This window comes from Ambystoma mexicanum, chromosome 2p, assembly GCF_040938575.1.
Source record: "Ambystoma mexicanum isolate Mex_15411 chromosome 2p, UKY_AmexF1_1, whole genome shotgun sequence".
NCBI classification, from domain to species: domain Eukaryota; kingdom Metazoa; phylum Chordata; class Amphibia; order Caudata; family Ambystomatidae; genus Ambystoma; species Ambystoma mexicanum.
Genome location: NC_090923.1, coordinates 315,020,410 through 315,039,540, shown reverse-complemented (window position 1 = coordinate 315,039,540; position 19,131 = coordinate 315,020,410). Strand labels below are relative to the sequence as shown.

Genomic DNA, 19,131 nt, shown 5'->3' with positions numbered 1-19,131 from the left:
ATACATACTTTAATGCATTTCTTGAATACTTGCTGTATGCTGAGTTGCTTTAGGTCCACAGTGTGGAAGGTACCTCTTTGTTTGTGCACTTATGAAGGTACTGTTGGGTGCTGGGGAGTAGGGTATAGCAGGTTTGTACATCAATGACTATAGAAGAATATTAAGTAGGCATTAGCAAGATTTGCACGTAAGCTCTGCTTTGGAATGATGGAATATCATTGCATTCCCACCATGACCATTGCTTTCTAATGTATGCGGTATATTGACCTGCACTGGTTTTGTGGCCTATGTGGTACACTATGCCTACTGTTTTGAAGATTTTCTCGCCAATTGATACCTGCCCATGTGTAAAGGCAGTCAGTTTGCAGTTGGTTTTGGTGCCATCTGCTTTGTATCTTAAGAGCATTACAATGACATATTGACTATGTGAGTTTATATGTAGCGTTGAATGATTATCTTAATTGCAAGACGTGCACAATATGCTATGGTTGACATTTTGCACCAGTTGCTGAAATGGAATCGAGTCACAGTTAGGTATTGATGCATACACAAATCATTTGTTCGGGACTTGTTCCTGAATGACATGGTTGCAGAGACTGCATGTATGTTTCCACATGTAGGAAATCTGAAAGATTTCATTCATGAGTATGTTTCTCCTTTCCAGTATTTGTAGTAAGTACATTAGAAATTCCTGTGGATCTTCTTGTCTGTTTAACATGAATTTCACCATTCCAGCACAGTAGTCCAATCCTTGCCTTACTTCTGAGACACTGTAAATGTTGTCAGGATTACTTACTGCATTTATGTGAAGGACGAGCATTTGTAAACACAACTGGTTTGCGCCATTTGCATAAATGTTTTCAACAATTGCTGGCATTTGGAATAGTACATTCATTGTTACATTTGCATAGCAATTTACACCTGTTGTATTAGAATATTTGAATGAACCAGGTAATTTTGTGTCTGAGTACTTTGATGGAAGAGCGCGTGGTTTGTTTGAAGAGGCACTTTTTTATGTGTGGAGTTGGGTATGTCTTGTCTTTTTTACTCCTTTTATCTGTGCTTTTGGTAGTTGATGGAGTATGAGCTGATTTCAGTTTTTCTTTGGTGGTACTGTTGCCAAATTATTTTGAACTTCTGATTGAATGAGGTTTCTTTTGAAACCTTTGGGTTTCTGAGGAACAGGGTGCATGTTCAGATCGGGTGTGTAGAGTGCACATAGTCTATTGTACTCTATGATGCAATGAATGTCTGCGCAGACAGCAGTTGCATCAAAATTCACTAGATATAGTCCTTCCAGTGTACGTAGCCGTGACAGTGCTAAGTAACTCATGCCTTCCTTAAAGACTGTGCTGCCAATATCAATCAATGCTTGATCTAAGGTTAGACCTTGCGATTTATGAATAGTTACTGCATAAGCTAGCTACAGAGAAAACTGTTCTCTGCGTGCATACATGTCTTTGAAAAGAAGGTATCGAGCCGTTGTGCGTCCTATCTTTTTAACTTCTGGAATTTTGTCAAACTGGATGTTGACAAACTGAATGCTGTTGTCCCGTGGGTATGTCTGGAAGCCAACAACTGTACCAAAACTAAACCTTGCTCTACGTCAAGGTTACGCTTCATCCTTACGCTACAGTTCACACATAATGTTAATATTTTCTCCAAACCAGCTGTGTTGGAGATAGAGTTTTCTAAGGTATATAGTCGTGCTATGGCTTGTTGACACATATGTATTGTCATACCGCGTAGGTCCAGTTTGTCTGTTGCGTGAATTTCCACTAGTGGTTGTTTTTCTTTTGTGAGCATTGTTGCATTGAATTGTGCACAGCTTGCTAGAATTGGCATTAAGGACATACAGGTGACATTTTTGTGAGCTAATTGTTCCATGAGATCAGTCACACCTGTGTTACGCCTGTACAGTTCATGGATGTGTCTTTTATAGAGGGTAGACTCTGCCTCCTTTGACAGTACACACATTTGTATGTTTTTTTAAATGTTGGCGTAGGTGAGGTCTGCAGACTGACGCATGTTTTGAGTTAGTTCTATGTATTGGAAATGTTGCCAGAGATTTATATTCCCAATGCTGCCAAGACTTTTTCGGCACACTTTGTGTCCTAAGGTTTTGAAGATAGGTTCCCCTTTCACTGGTGTTAATTGAAGAAGATCTCCAAAAACAATTACATGTTTTCCTCCAAACAGCTCTTCAAAGTCTGTTTTGAGGACCTCTTGCAATCTGAGGTGAATCAAAGCGAACATTAGGTTAGAAACCATGCCCACCTCATCTATTAGGAGCATTTTCATTTGTTTCAAAACCCTGCATAGCTCCATAGCAGCTTCTGCTGAAAGTTTATAGTACTCTAATTTGTTTTGGTATTCTACTGGAAGGAGTAGCAATTGGTGTAGAGTGACTCCACCTATGTTGTAGACAGCTAAACCTGCGGGGCGGTTACAACAGCTTAAAGGTTGTTGTTTGTTAATTGTTGGAGGTATTTACTGATCATTTTTATAAAGAATGTTTTCCCTGACCCAGCTTCACCACTGACATACCGCAGTACAGGTTTGTAGTTGTCACAGGTACAAGTTTTATGTTCGTTCTGTATGCCCTGTTCAATTTTTTCACTTACTTCTAGAAAAATGGTACGCTGCTCATTGTTTAGTTGAGATTTCAGTACAGCCAACTGTTCTGCAGATTGCTCATACTGAAACATGGTGGTGAATATGTCCGTCGTGGCTAATTCTGCGTCATTTGGTTTGAGTGGCTGTCCAAGTGGTTCTTGGCTGCCTGTTAGAGAAGGTTCACTGCTCTCAGAAGTGTCTACATTTAGTTGTGCTTGCAGTTCTTCTTCTTGTTGGTGTTCATTGTCCATTATGGGTTTGTACTGTGTAAAGTTTCCATCTGTAATTGTACTTTCACTTGCATTGAAAGCATCTTCATAGGAGGCGTGGGTGGCTAATAAATCCTCTTCTTTTCTCCATGGTTTGAAAAGTTGCAGTAGAGCCATGTAGTACAGTTCTTTGTGTTGAGGAGTTTTCAATGACAATTTCATATGATTAATTAGGCTGCATTTGGTAAGCTTCACCAGGCTGCCTTCACAACTTTCCACTCTGTATCTACCTTTTTTCTCATCTGGTTTAATGTTATTTTTGTATGAGAAGTTTTGGGCTATCTGGTATAGGCACATGGCTTCTAAAGTAATACTCCTGTTCGGGTAGTATGTGTCCAATAAGTTGTTCTTCAAAATGTCCTGGCTGTTGGGATAGTTTTTGAATATTGTTTGAATGTCTTTGTATGATTTCAGTACTCTTTTTCTGGATGCAGCAGGACCAAGGCTTAGCCACACTGTGTTTTCAGATTTCCCATATAAGGCAGTGCCGGTTAAATGTTCAGCGGCTTCGTAGCAGCCACATTCTCTATGGGACAGGATTTTTATGCCAAAGCTCTAAAATTTTTGTGCCAGTGTTTTGTCAGATGATATGTCCTCCGAGAGGTCTTTGAGCTCGGTTTTCTCTGCTTTGCTTAAGTAGGCTGTGACATATTGTGCAACTGCAGTGGCATTGTTTGCAATGTACATCAACATTAGCATTCTATAGGAGGCCAATTATTGAATTGTAATCATTGATGTACTTTGATGCTTCACTCCGTTTTATGCAGTATGTGTTCTTAGGAGATTTCACTTTTATACTGTGTCAAATCGAAGACATGAAGCTGTTTAATTGCCCTGTTGCCGAAACTGGTCTCGGGAAACCAAAGCAGCATTTGGTGTAGTATTTGCCTCTGTTCTTATATTTGCGCCGAAAATACTTGCCACAATTGTGTCTTTGGAATTGCAAAATGTGTGCTTGTAGGTCACTATGTGTACTTTCTGAAGGGATTTTGCAAGCGACATATTTGTGAATGAACTGCAAAACAGTTTCATCACTCTCCTCACCTAATTTAGGAGCATTTTTAATCCACAAAAACATGTGGATGTGTGGTACTCCTCTGGCTTGATATTCTTTTCTCCAAAAGAAGTGTTCCACTTCTCAGAGGGGAGTAAGTTCTTTATTGCAAATGAAGTGCAGCATGGCAAGGAAGCGATGATGGATGAACTGTGAAACATTAACAGGATCAAGAGAGAAAAGTTCAACAGGTGTTTTCATGTCTACACCTGTTTTGTTTTTGTTTACTATGCGTAGGAAAGTGTGCAAGTCTTCCCATGCATACTCTGCACAACTTAAAGTGACAAACCATGTGGGTGGGCCAAGGTTGCGTAGCATACACTGTACATCTGCGTCCCGTCGGAACCAGTACTCTTTCGTACCACGCATGTTTGCCAAGAGATTTGTAATACTTGGCTGTAAAACCTTGTCCTTGTCTTGCACCTTTTGAAGTAACTGTGTAGCGGACATGTTTTGAAAATGGGAACCTGTTTTCAATGTGTGTGCAACTCCATAACATACCGTTGCCAGTTCACTTTCAAAGAGGAGGTGGGATATGTACTCCACATTCTGTCTAAATATAGGGTCTTCAGAATACATTCGTAAACAGCAGTATTCTGATGCTATTTGTGTGCATCTTTCATCATATCTTCCACCTTTTCCAGTCGGGAAGAGTAGAAGAAAGGCTTGTGCTTCTACACTCTTTTCCCATATACTGATTGGCGCACCTTTGGCTTGCCGCATTTCATATGTTTCTAGTGCATCGTTTAGGGTGTCTTTGGAGTGCAGTGGGTGAATTGTATAGTGATCCAAAATATTGGAGGCTGCAGTAGGATCTAGACGTTGAAACTGGCCAGTTCTTGAGGAGTCCTGAATTATTTTGGTGGTTTCTCGCAGGTTGTCTTGAACATTTATTTCCTTGTATTATTCATTGTTTTCTTTTTTTTTTAACTTTGTTTATTTTAAATCAAGGCAGGATGGTAAATACACATATCACAACATATTACAAGCAATGCTTTTTCAGGTTTTTGATCCCCAGTCCTCATTCCCCCCACCAGGCTTCCTCTCTCCCACCTCCCTCCGGCCTCTCCACCCCTCAGGTTTGGAGGCAGAATTTTCCCTCCTGGGTTATCCAGTTCGCGCCTTAGCGTCTATGTGTCTTCCTCATGGTTCTCTTGGTGTTTCAGGATCCATCGGGACCTGGTCGGTTTATAGGTCTGGGCGGGGAAGCGCTGGTCGTATTCTAGCACTAGGCTCCAAACATTCTGGAAGCGATGGAGCGTTCCCGCCTGTGCTGCCATCACCTTCTCCGCTATCAGGATGTCCCAGAGTTTAGACCACCATTGGGCTATGTGAGGGCCTTCTGGGGATTTGCAGGACCTGGCCAACACCGTTTTTCCCGCCAGAAGGCAGAGTGTCAATAGCTTAGACCTGGTCCCGGAGCATGGGTAGATCGCGGGGATCGGAGTTCCCAGCAAAACTGGTTCAGGTTCCAGGGGAATCGCTGTTCCCGTAATTTGTGTGATGGTCTCCAGGCATGTCCTCCAGAACTGTCGTATCTTTGGGCAAGCCCACCACATATGGAAGAAGGAGCCTGGGTGGCCACATCCTCTCCAGCAGGCGTGATCCACTTGTGGGTTCATGTGGTGAAGTCAAAGGGGCGGGTAATACCACCGGAGGAGCACCTTGTATGCACATTCCCTATTGGTAACGCAGGTGGAAGAGGTATGTGTTCTGGTCCATATGTCCACCCAGGTTTGGTCCTTGACCGGATGACCTAAGTCCGCCTCCCATTGAGCCATACAGCGGGTCTTTGTGGACAGGAAGTTCCTTAAGAAGCGCCTATATAGGGTGGATACCCTGCCCCGGGTTGGAAGGTCCCCCAGTGTCAGTTCCAGGGTGGTGGGCAGGCGTGTTGCTGCTGAGTTTGGGGGTGCAAGCACCAGTGGCGTAGCTGGATATAAGTAAATCTATCCCTTTCCTGGAGTTGGAACTTCTCCTTACATTGGGCGAAGGTGAGGGGTGTCCCTCCCATCTATAGCTGGTCTATGGCCTCCAGCCCGCCCTTTATCCAGTTCCGAAAATTGCGGCGGTTCGCTCCGGGTGAGAAGGATGGGTTATGGAAGACCGGGGAGCGTGGGCTCAGTCCTCTTGGCACTCCCTTTTGCTTTAGTGCCCAGTCCCAGGAGTTAAGGGTGTGTTTAGTTGATAAAAGGAGGTCTCCCCAGTGTGTTCTGAGGGGGGGCGGGATGTGTGGCAGAAATCGCAAGGGTAGGGGTACTTGTGATTGTTCCAGCTCTACCCATCTGGGGCGGTTTGTTATAGTTTGCCATGCCTGAATCTGTGCTAGTTGTGCTGCCACACTATAGGCCCGCAAGTCCGGAACCCCCAGACCTCCTAGCTTGGAGCCCCCCAGCATCGTTTTGAGAGGGATTCTCGATCTCTTACCTTTCCAGATGAATTTCAGCATTTTCCTTTGGATGTCCCTGAGGGTTGGTGTGAGAATCGCTACTGGGAGGGAGGCGCAGGCGTACAGGAACCTCAGCAGTAGGTTCATCTTGCATGCTGTGATGCGCCCCAGCAGTGAGATCTCTTGGGTCTCCCATCGTTTCAAGTCACCTTCCAGTTCTTTTAGTAGCTGGGGGAAGTTGGCTTTGTATGTGTCTCTTGGATTAGCCGGGATGTGGACCCCTAGGTAGGGGATGGCCTTCTTCACCCATGTCATCGGGCACATCGCAGTCAGTGGCTCCCGTTCTGTTGGGGTGAGCCCGATGCCCAAGGCCGAGGATTTGTCAAAGTTTATAGTGAAGCCTGAGACCTCACCATAGGTGGTAAGTTCTCGTATCGCCTGTTTCAATGATGATTGGGCTTCTGGGGCCGTTCTGCAGCCCTTTAATTTGGTCGTTTCCCCTAATCCTTTGGGCCAAAGGCTCCATGGTGAGTGCGAAGAGTAAGGGCGACAGCGGGCAGCCCTGCCTGGTTCCCCATGACAGGGGGATCGGAGCTGAGCTGTGTCCGTTAATTCTTAGACTCGTACTTGGGCTCTTATAGTTGGCTAGAACCATCGTCTGAAAAGTTGACCCAAAGCCGAAGGCCTCTAGGGTGAGTTTCATAAAGGGCCAATCTACTCGATCAAATGCCTTGGATGCGTCCAGAGCCACTAAGACCAGTTTTTGGGAGTTCCGGGAGGCAAGGTCCACCAGGTTCAAGGTTCTCCGTGTGTTGTCACCAGCTGACCGATGAAGGATGAAGCCTGCTTGGTCGGGGTGGATGATCTTCGGGAGGACGCGGTTCAGGCGGTTTGCCAGGATTTTTGAGTATATATTTGCATCAATGTTTAAGAGTGCAATTGTTCTGTAAGAGGTTAGACTCCTTGGGTCCTTTCCTGGTTTGGGCAGGAGGATGGTGGTTGATTCCTTCATCGATGGGGTGACAGAGCCTGTTTCTCTAAAGGAGTTGAACAGGGTCACCAGATGGGGGGTCAGTTGTGGCCTGAATAGTTTATAGAACCTGGTCGAAAAGCCGTCCGGACCTGGGGCTCGTGTTTTAAGTGACTTAATGGCCTCCTCGACCTCCTCCCCTGTAATGGGCTCCTCCAATTTGTCTCTCGTTGTGTTGGCGAGACGTGGTACCGCTCGCTGCCCTCTGCAGATATTCCACCTGTTGCGGTAGGTTCCGAGGGGTTGCATTCATGATTTGGGTCAGGTAGTCTGTCGCGAGCTGTCGTTTTTCAGGCTCCGAGTACCGTGTGACCCCCTCAGGATCACGCAGACCTGCGATCGTGTTGACACGTCTCCGTTTGGCTAGTTTGGCCACCAGGAACCTGTTCGCCTTGTTGCCCTTCGCGTAGTATGATTGTTTGGCTTTTGCCATCAGTAGGGCGGTTTGTTCCACGTAGTGGGCTTCAAGCTTTTTCCTCGCTGTTTGCATGATCCGTTGAGTCTTAGGGGACCAGCCTTTTTCCTTGTGGATTGCCTCAGCCTCTCTTAGCTCGTCCTCTAGAGCTATCCGGGTCTGGCGTCTGTTCCGGTGGTAGGCCGCTCCTTGGGCAATTAGGGAGCCCCTGATTACTGCCTTCATGGCATCCCAGTTATTCGCTAGTGAAGTGTCTTCGTCAAAGAAGTTTTTTATTCCCGTCGCGATCTTGTCTCTCCTAGCCATGTCATTGAGAATCGGGTCATATAGGGACCATTTGCGTGGGTTATTGAGGTTGGGGTCCTGAACCCGGAGTTCCAGGAACACTGGAGCATGGTCAGACATGGCTCTCGAGCCAATGGAGACCTCTTTGACTGAGGGGAAGGTGTGCGGGGAGATCAGGAACAGGTCGATCCTTGAGAAGGTGCGGTGTACGAACGAGTAGAAGGAGTATTCTCTTTCATCGGGGTGAAACACCTGCCATGAGTCTATTATCTCCAAAGACCTGAACAGCCAGAGGAGGCTAAGTGCTTGGGCGAAATCGCTTGGAGTCGGGGGGTGTGACCGGTCTTTAGTGGGGTCGGGAACCCCATTGAAGTCCCCTCCGACAATTGTTTGACCCTCCACAAAACTAGCGAGAGTCGTGCCCAAGAAGTCGTAGAAGTGTGATTGTCCAGTGTTAGGGGCATACACCGAGATGAAGGTGTATAGGTCTCCCAGCAGGAGGCATTTGACTGCTGTGTATCGGCCTTCCGGGCATGTTTTTGTTTCCAGGATTTGTGGGTTCAAGTCTTTTCTAAAGAGGATCGCCGTGCCTCCCTTTTTGCTTGGGCCGTAGGCAAAAAATTGAAGCGGGAATAATCGAGAGCGAAGCCGGATCACGTCCGCCGGCAGCAAGTGGGTCTCTTGGAGCATAGCTATCGCTGCGTCTTCGTCCTGGAGCTTTAATAAGATTGCCTTTCGTTTGTTAGGGGAATTCAGTCCATTAACATTTAGGGAGAGGATTCGCAGAACTTGGTGGTCCAGTGGTGTCCCATTTTCTATCTCTTGGGTTGGGGGGGTTTGAGTCGGTGGTTCAGCTGCCATGTTTGTCGTGAGATCTTGGGGCACCATCCTGCGCTTGAGGTTTTAACGCGGAGCCCGAACGGGGGGCCGCAACTTTAACTGGTGGGTAGACCGACATTGTAAGTACGGGCGTACCCTTGGCCAACGGGGCCGGTTGTCCCATCACGTATCAAGTACTGTGGGTTTCCAAGGATCGAAAGTTGGAAAGTTTCCTTGGAGTGGGTATGAACCGTGGGTTTGGTCCGCCGTCTCCGCCCTCAAGGCACATCAGACTAAGCGTTATGTGGTGGATCCGAGTTCAGGTCGGGTCAGAGGAGACCAGGGAAAGATGCTGTTGAAACCTGGGGGCGCGGGGGTGCCATTGTTCATCTCTTTCTGTTGATCCGCTGGGTTGATGACCATGGCGTACGTTTAGGTTTTGGGGAGGGAAGCGGCCCAGAGTCCTCAGCTCCATCCGGGTTTGGTGTAGAGAGTTCCTGGGGCGAGGTTGGATGCATGATTCTCTCTGCATCCTCCAAGTGACTGATCCGGCGTAAGGTGCCTTTATATGTGAATTGTAGAGCCGCTGGAAACAGCCATCTATAGCGGACTTGCTGCTCCTGGAGGAACAGTGCCAGGGGTCGGAGCGCTCTTCTTTTCTGAAGGGTGAGTGTTGAGAGGTCCTGGTAAATTTGAAGTGGCGTGCTCTGAAAAGTAATTTCCTCCCCTTGGCGGCTAATCGCCGAAATCGCTTCCTTGGTTGTAAAGAAGTGGACCCTAGTAATGCCATCTGGGAGGGGGTCCGAGACTGCCCCTCGGCGTGGTGCAGAGTCTGTGGGTCCGGTCTAGCAAGAGCTGAGATTTATCCAGGTCCGGGAGGAGGGCCTCGAAGAAGCGTCCCACGTAGTCCGCTAGCCTGTTGTCGGGGACGGAGGTTGGGACCCCCCGAATGCAAAGATTGTTGCGGCGCGCCCTATTTTCAAGGTCCTCATGTTTAAACTCCAGGATCTCGCATTTCTGATGCAGGGAGTCAATGGCTCTTTGCATTTCCCCTAGAGTGGTAGTGTGGTCCCGAGAGTGGTCTTCGATTTCTCCGAGCCTCTGTTCGACCTCTGTAACCCTTTGATCTGTCTGTTCGATTTTGGTGGTGAGTTCTGAGAGGCATGAGCGAAACTCCGACTTGATGTCCGCCATGAAGGCTATCAGGTCCCCTTTGGTAGTGAGGGCTCCCCCGTCCTCCTGTTGTTTCTGTGGGGTGAGTTTGGGGGGCTCTTGTTTCTTGCTTTTATCAATTGCAGTGAGCATGGTGGAGATATCTGCGCCCTTGCCAATCTTCGCTTGCCTGGACATGATGATCGTGTTTGGCGGACTTGGCTGGAAGAGTTGCGGCGGGACCAAAGCTGTGGGAGACGGCACTCAGCCCCCTCTAGGTCCGCGTTCTAGGGGTGGGAGGTCGAGTGTTTTCGGCGCCAGCCGCCCAGGAGAGTTCAAGCATGGGAGTGCGAGTGAGAAGCCAGTGGAGTAGCCGTGATTCCGCAGTGGTCTGGGTCGCTAGCTGGATGAGTGGGCCGGGGCGCCCCAGGAAGTAATAGTGCATGGAGGATCTCAGAGGGTATGGCCCGCGAGGTCAAGGCTTCTCTGGGTGGCTCTCAGGGCTTATCTCGTGGCCTCCGTATTTCTGGGCGCATGCAGCCCCCGATGAAGTTCTCACATGTTCTCCGGGCAACCCCTATAGGATCCGGCTGGATCCGTGTTGGCGGGTCCATCCGCAACTCTTCTTCGGTCCCCCAGAACCCCGTCACCATCGGATTCGTAGTATGTTGTTGAGTTCTGGCGCGGCTGCCATCTTGGTTTCTTCGAATCGTGACGGGGGAGCGATACGGACGTTAAGTTCTAGGAGAACGCTCCTGCGTTCGGAGGTCATCGTGGGCCAGGTTGTGCCTCATCGGTTCCGATCGCTGTAGATGGCATTGGCGACTCGGATACTCGATCAGAACCGCCTGAATTTGACGGCGGCGGCAGACATCCCACGGGCAGCCTCAAGGGAGCGACCACATCGATGGCGCTCCAAGCGACGCCCTCCTATTCATTGTTTTCTTTAAGGTATTGCACGGCTTTCCTAACTTTCAGTCCACTGGTGCTGCCAAATTCTTTTGTCTTTTGTAGGTACACCATTTACCAGGATAATCAAAGATTCTTGTATTGGCCTTTGCACCACTAGTAGAGTGTCTACATTTTCTTTCGGATCTAATGGTAAATAAACTACTTTCCCACGAATGCCTCTCAGTAATTCGGTGGGAGGCTATATTGCAGTTTTCGTTTGAAGTTGTATTATTGCTTGAAATGCGTGCATTGTTTGGATTATAATGCTCTCATACAAATTAAGATGCTGCAGTGCGTTTGGCAGTGGAAATACTTCCAAAATATTACTAATCACCCATGAAGGCATTTGGTTATTGTCCAGTTTTGGAGGTGTCAGTAATTTCGTATTTGTTTTCAGCTATACGGTGCAGAGCTAATTGAAACCATTGGGGTTCCTCATTGTCTTCTATTTTCTGCATTGTTTCTATAGTTTTGGTGCTCTTTTTATAGAAAGTTCTAAGACAACACACAAATACTTGGTTTGGCATTTCACAGGTGTGCTTTTGAACTTTTGTATTTCTTTTTTTTATGTGTGCCATAAAAAGTTGACATCTGCAATGTTGTCAGTACTGTTGTCTAAAAATTCTGAAGTTTGTAAGTGCAATATGTCCTTTGGATGTGCTCTATTTCTTCGAGCACTTGTTTGGCTGTACCGTGTAGGAGAATATCATTTAAATGTTGCAGAGATAAAGCTGGACTTTTTGCATAGTACAGTTTGTAAACTAGATTTCTGACAGTTGAATGGTGGGTTGCTAACATTTTTATGCAGTGGAAGGTGCTTTTGCAAGCAGGTCCAGAAATGCAGGCCAGGGAATGTCCTCGTATTCCTGTGTAGGTGTGCACTGGACAGGAGTCCATAATTTGTAGTATTTTAATTTTTCTTTTCTCTTTGTCTTTTAAATAGTGATTGAGGAACTGCTGCAACGATTTGATTAAGCATTGGCAAACGTTACACATTGATGTGAAAGGCCATTTGTAGGTCTGGCATGTTGGTGTGGTTGAATGGAGAATGACCTCTAAGTTTGATGGGGATATTTCTGAAAGCAGTGTTTCTTCTTCCATTATGGTATTGTGTATGTTTTCATACCCTCATCCACTCCGTTGTAAGGCAATTTAGTGTGTTTGCTCTTCTTTGTATGATTCTTCATTGAAGTATGGCTCTGTGTTGGTGGTGTAACTCCACTCACCTGTACAGATGTGGCCAAAGGTATCTATGCTGATATTGCATTTGTTTCGAAGTACTGCTTGTGGTTTACCAATTAATGTTGTTAGTGGTTTCATTCTGTTTAATATTAATATAAACAATTTCCATTTAACCATCATTGCACTGTCTACAAGAGCTTCCAGGAATACTTTTCCCCTGTATGCTTTGAGGGTTGAGCGTGATTTCTCCTCTCTATTTATAAGGTTCTGAAGGACTCTGTGATGGAACATTTTTTGTAAAATACATTTTTTGGAATGCTTGCTTGTGGTTACATTACCATTTGTACATACTTTGTTAGCAATAGTGCGAGATGCACTCTTTTTAGTGCTTTTCTTTTCATGGTCAGATTTTGATAGATGAATTCCACTTTCTTTACTGCTAGGTGCATCCGTTTTGCTTAATGTCTGTTTTAACGTTTCTCTTTCAACTTTCTGCAGAAGTTCTGCTTGCAGTGGATAGCTACTTTCTATGGTTTTAGGTTGTGTGGCTCTATTTCTGCGTTGCTTTCTATGGAGATGTAGTTTGGTAGGCATTGTGTATTAGCTTTTGGAGAAGAAAGGGAAGTGTGGGTGTGCAGATGTTCAAATGTATATGTGTGCAAAGTGCATGAGTGGTTGAATAAGAGTGCAGGCATATAAAAAGTTGGGGACAGTATCGTACAATGTGGGGATTAGTCTAATGGTGGCAACATAATAAACACTGAGCACCTGTAGAGGTGTCATGAGTAACAATGAAGTGCATACTGGTGGGTTCCCGCAAATCTATATTCTACAATACAAGAATAGTGCACTCTCCTAGTAAGACGTAAAACACTATGATGGTATTGTAGTTACTTTGTTACTTGGTGAGAGTAGGTGAATTGCAGGTTCTATTTTGAAGTGCACACTCAGAAGAGAGGTGCGTACTGCACCTGTTTAAGAAGATGGTAAGAACATTATGTTGGCTGATGGCATAGTGATTGCATTTGTACAATACATTCTTTAAAAGTGAAGGGGGATGTCTTCAGGAAGAGAAAGTGTGTGTGTATAAATGGATGGCTTACTATATGAATGGGGACTTGGGAGCATAAGCATGTTTGGTAAGGGGGTAGGTGGGTTGTTTGCAAGTGTATTGTATGGCGTCCTATTTAGCTAGTGTGTGTATTAGTGTAGGAGTATTTATTTTGAAAATGAGTACTTCTCATTGTGGAAGGATGACAATAAAGTTGGGAAAAATGTACGGACTGCAAAGCAGAATGTTTTTGTGTGTGCATTTGCATATACTTTTCTACATATATATGCTTGCTACATGAGTGGAGCCATTGTTTACATTCTTTAAGTTCCTTCTGTGCATTTATGAATGGTACTGTTGTCAATGCACACATATATTCTTTTCTCTTTTAAGTAATGTTGGAATCAATACATTGTGAAGGGTAAGTGGCAGGAAACTGTTACAATGCATGCAATGTATGCACTTGACTTAGTTTGGTGGGATATGCTGACTGATCCTTTTCTGTGCCATTTTTACAAATTTCATAGGAGGTGCGTTAATGGGGGAAAGCATCGTAAAATTGATGGAACGAAAGAACAGAGTAACCGTTTGCATATAACAGTGACTTCTATGGACAAATGCCAACTTTGCCAGCAGCTACCACTGTAGGAGCCATTTCATGGTAAGTGATGGGAGAAATAATAGTATGCATTTTCAGTACGTTATGGAGATTCAGTGCCAGGTATCCTGTTGCGACAGACTTATAACACAGTTGCACATGTACTGTACAAAAGGTAGTGATACCTGCAGGGCGTGGTGATGGGTTGCAATGCCGATGAATGTGGATGCAGGACTCGTAGATCATTTTACAGTACTTTCCAGTGCAGGTGCTTTTGATTCACAGGACACTTGATGTCTGTGTGTTTAAGGGTTAGTATGGACTGTTAAACAGAGATGATAGCGTTAGATGCAGAAATCGTGGATGTTATTGGTGGATGCATGTGTGACCGTTTAACAGTAGCCAATGAGGGAGTGCTGGGAAAAGACTACTGGAAAGGGAAGAAGGACTGCCCCTGTTTGACTGGGGCACAGCCTTGCGGTAGTTGGTATGTTCACAAAGGTCGGGGCATTTGGCGGTGCGCACATGCTACATCCGGGTCTTTTCAGGGTGGCTGGCATGGAAATGGGACTGTGCATCAGTTGGGATTGGTATATAAGATTTCCTGGGTGTGGTGTGTAACAACAGATTGTGCCAGAAGGTGTGTTTGCAAATAGGACTGCACATGGCTACGGGCATGGGTCTGCCATGTAGTAGGCAGACTAAATGGCTTTTGGGCGACTCTTGGATACATTGGTTAAAGGTTTACACCGAACGCTGTGCACTGGCTGCACAGCTTGGGTTCTAAAATGTCAATGTCCACTGGTACGGAATGCATGGGATGAAGTGGCTGCATGTGGGTCCTCTTTGTGCCAGTTTGGTGACACTCGGTCATCCAGACGTTATTATTGTTCATTGTGGAGGGAACAGTTTGAGACATGTTAGTGGCATCTCACTGCAGTTGGCGATGAAGGAGACATTTCGCCAACTCATAGTAATGTTTCCAAAGTCGCACATAATTTTATCTCGCATTGCCCAGAGACAGATGTGGCTGCGTTCTTCCTTGTGTGGGCCACAAATGGAGAAAGCACAAAGCAATGTGAACAAGGCTGTTTGCGCCTTTTTGTGAGACGTTGGCATGTTCTCCTTCCACAATGATAACATTACATTTCGTAGTAGGAACATTTTTCGTTCGGATGGAGTTCATCTGACTGATGTTTGCAATGAGCTGTTTCTGTGTAATATCCAAAATGCAGTGCAGTGCTTCCTGCAATCATTTCCCCTTTGGGTGTTCACCACTTCTAACCTTACAAACACAAAACAGCACAAAAAAGCTCTTTTCAGAGCCACCACTTTGTTTTGGGAATGCGTACAATGTTTTTGACGGAGTCACGCCGCCCATTGTTCACCACCCTGTACGCGGCGCTTATAGGCTGCGGGACCATGCTTTTATTGAAATTCTATTTTTAAACAGTGCAAGGTGACTCTGAAAAGAGCCTTTTTGTCTCCCCCCTACTGGTTGTGTTGCATTTTTCCTGTTGTTCTAAGACATGCCACAGAAGGAAAGGAATGGAAGGGAGGTTTGGTAAAGGGTACAAACCGCAGGGATAAGCAACTGCAAGTAGAGCGCAGAAGTTGTTGGTTGGACCTTACTTGAGTAGGGGGCACTCTTTGTCATGCTTCTGGACTGAAACCTCGAAAGCACTTCAAAGTTGTTCCCCCCTGCACAGTACCACATTGCAGTACATGCACAATACAGTGACCTTTGAAAGGTATGGTCTGCTGCGGTGTGTATGGCCTGCAAGGCTGGTTTCGGGATGCGCTGGCCTACTGGAGTGTACCTAGTGGTGGCAGGCGCAGATGCAGAGGATTCTGCAGAGGAAATTCACCTACTGCCTTGTTTAAAGGGGACAACCCTCCGAACAGCTGCTTTGTGGTTCGATTTCAGGTGCTGCCGCATGGTGGTGGTGCCATAGCTGTGCAAGCCAGGTTTTCCGTGACTGAGTACTATGTTGCACTCAGTGCATTTCACCTGGTTAGCGCTAGATTTGGGCACATCTCATATGGTGGTAAATAGTTTCCACACCCACGACGCACGCTGGCTGCAGGCAATAGGGAATCGCTCTACTTCATCTTCTTTTCCTTCTTGCCCTCCATCTACATTATCAAGCCTGTAGCCTTGTTCAGACCCTTCAGAAGGAAGTGGTTGTGGTGGTGGTGACGGTTTGGGTGCTGCTGAGTCAGAGGTAGTAGCAGCAGCTCTGGTGGCCATTATTTGGAAAGGTAGTTTCGAGGCACAGAATTGGTCAGAATGCAATTTCTGCACAAAGCAATGTGCACCACTGCTCTGTTCTGGAAAGCCAAATACGGATTGCAGTGCAGCTGTGGGGTGCAGCCTTTTATAGGACTGTTGTGGAGCTTGTGCTACTGGAAAGTGGCCCTAAATATTTCCCAAAAATAAGTAGATGCAGAAGGGAGAGTGTAGGACCTCTGTAAGGGTGGACATTCACAGTGTTACTCACCACACCAAGGATCGGAAGATTGGAACAGGACCTCGAAGACAGAAGTGGTGGAATTCTTGGAGCAACCAGTCTCGACCTCAGCTACCCTGATTTCAGTGAATCAGGCTTCCTCAAATGAGGGGCTCTTTTTTATGATGTATCCCTCTGCTGTGTTGATAAGACAGACAGATGCATCAATCAAATAAAAGAGCGGGGTAGACACACACACCGCTAGACCAACAGCTGAAAAGAAACCACAGAAAGGGTTATACACGGTATAGATAAGAATAGCAATTTTAGGACAATCAACAATTCATGAATACCTGAATAACTAGTTGGTTGAAGTAGCAGAGTAGGTACAGAGCCTAGAAGGACAATGCAAAAGACAATAAGGAACTAGCTTAACCGACTTAAGGACTCCCCTTGAACCCTAGAGAATGCACAACTAACCTGGAAGGAGATGGTTGAGGAGCAAGAGTGAAATCCAGTTGGAAAGAACACAACGACAGGAGAAAATAATAAACAGGGAAGTTAGTGAGGAAAGATACAAACGAACGGCACGAGGGACGCACTAGGTACGGGTTGGTGCAAATAACTGGAAAGCGTCCTGAACTGCACTTGTAGGATGAGAGTATAAATCCAGCACAATGTCCAAGGTAAAGAGTAGCTTTCTTCACAGTGTTTATCCAAGAACAAGAATCACAGGAAGCAATGAACACAGTTTGAAATGAAAGCACACTTACTAAAGGCAATTATTGCCAGGGAATGATCACTCCGATACAGCCCTTGTGGAAGGAACCAAAAAGCTACAGAGCGTAGGAAAACGACTTCTGACAGGAAGCCGCCAACAATCCAGGAAACGTTCAGAGCCGTAACAGCGAGTAGAACCAAAGTCAACAGGGCAATCCGTAATCAGTCCGAATGGAAGGCAAAGTCGAAAATACGTTGGAAGGTTTGCAGCAAGAAATTAGCTCAGGGGCTAAACACGTAAGGATACGTGTAGACTACAATTAGCAGCACCGAGCCCCGAGAGGAGCCGTGCTAAGAAGGCAAGGGGCGGAGCATCAGTGTACGCGTTGTGCGTACTGATCGAGTCAGCTGACATGGCCGAGCATCGGTGTAGGCGTTGTACGTAATGAGCGTGTCAGCTGACACGGCCGATACCGATGCCGGCGTCCATACAGTCTCCATGGAAACCGATAACGCTGCCACACTGATGCCTTTCCCCGGACTGTGTGAGCCAGTGTAAATGCTGAGGGAGACTGGCTGTCAGGCTGGTAATATCCACATCCAACGCAGGAGCTTCTGAGTCCCACGATCCCACTAAGATGTCTAGCTCACAACCAAACTGAACAGCTGAGTACTAGACACCCCTGGGGGGAAGGGGGAAAAGTGGATAAAATAACAAATCAGACACTGGATCTTCTATCTTCATCCGGTCTCTGCATGAATGAAAATTGTTAAGCATTAAATAATATTACAAAACTAAACAACTATTATTTATGAATATAAACAATCCTACCTGAATACCCTCTGCAAAAAGCCCAGAGGATGATAATTATTTCTATATATTTCTTTTAGTTTTCAAAAAACTCCAACTCTTTTACCCTAAAAGCAAACTTTGGTGGTCATGTTTCATAACTGTGCTGCTGAAAACCAATGAACTGAATGTCATTACAAGTGGCTAAACTGATGGAGGTTCCTTGTGGAAATAAATGAACTTGAAGAAAAGAAAATGTGTTTCCAAACAATGTCAATAAAACTGTGAACACAAACTCCAGAATGTCTCAAGAAGATGAGTCTTTTGAATGAAGCACACTTGAAAAAATAGTTGAAAACACAGAAATAATCTTTTGTTTTCCTTAAAATGATACTATTTCCTTAATCAGTTCATTCCATTTCATTTACCTCTCTTTATGGAAATAGTTCAACAGCCAAAGGAAATACCATTTAATGTTGAGTGCAGTTTTAAAGTAAAGTTATTCCTCAAAAATGTCTTTGCATGTAATGAGATGCATTTGGAAGATTCCTCATATAATATGGTAAACAAGTCTTATATATTTTCCTCTTTGTTAAAAATACCTTGGCTCAAAAATAAATATCCTTCTTGGTGCTGCTTTTAAAAAACAAGGTTGCCTGTGCAGTCATTAACTTTAATAGCCTTTAAATATCATGTTTTCATGACTTAATCTCTGATGAATGAGTTTGCCATGTAAAAACACTGGCTTCACAACACAACGTCTTTTAATCCTTGCACTTCAGAGGAGAAAATAACAGAAGATAAGGCTAACTTTGGCAGTTCATTTAGATTAATTACATAAAAAGTACTTATCTTATTTTTTGCTTTAGAAGACCTCTCAGCATTTTCTTCCACAGGGAAAATTAATTTCTTTAGAGTAGATGTAACTTGAATGAGTTGTTTCTTTTTCTTTTAGTGTTGAAGATATTTTCTTAAGAGTTTTCCAAGGCCCAAAACATAGGAGATAAACAGAAACTTGACCAGCTCAGGAAACTAAACTAATGAAAGGCAGTTTAGAATGTTGGGAGTCACACCATTGTCAACCTGCCACCCAATCAGAACTCCTGCCTCTGCCCTCCATCTTGGCTTGGGGTATCTGCAGTACTCTGAATATGGAAGTTAAGGCCCAACCATTTTAACAGTGAAAGGACTATATTTAGTTTTTAAATCTAACAATGAAATAAACAAAGAACATAAGGATAATAATTCTTTAATTACCACCTATTTACTATGGAACCTGACACTGGCAAGAGCAGCGCTGCCGGAGCGTAACACACAGTAACACTGCATACATTGCAGAAAATAGTACTTTTTTGATGTG

The 19,131-nt window shown here is 45.2% G+C and overlaps 1 protein-coding gene across 1 annotated transcript in view; it reads left to right on the top strand.

Annotated features, from left to right (window-relative positions):
• Positions 1-19,131, top strand: part of CHDH (choline dehydrogenase) — a 1,156,730-nt gene that overhangs the window by 66,450 nt on the left and 1,071,149 nt on the right. Inside the window, exon 3 of the mRNA XM_069643629.1 lies at positions 13,741-13,874. The gene's annotated coding sequence lies outside the window, so the exon portion shown is untranslated. The remainder of the gene's footprint in view (positions 1-13,740; positions 13,875-19,131) is intronic.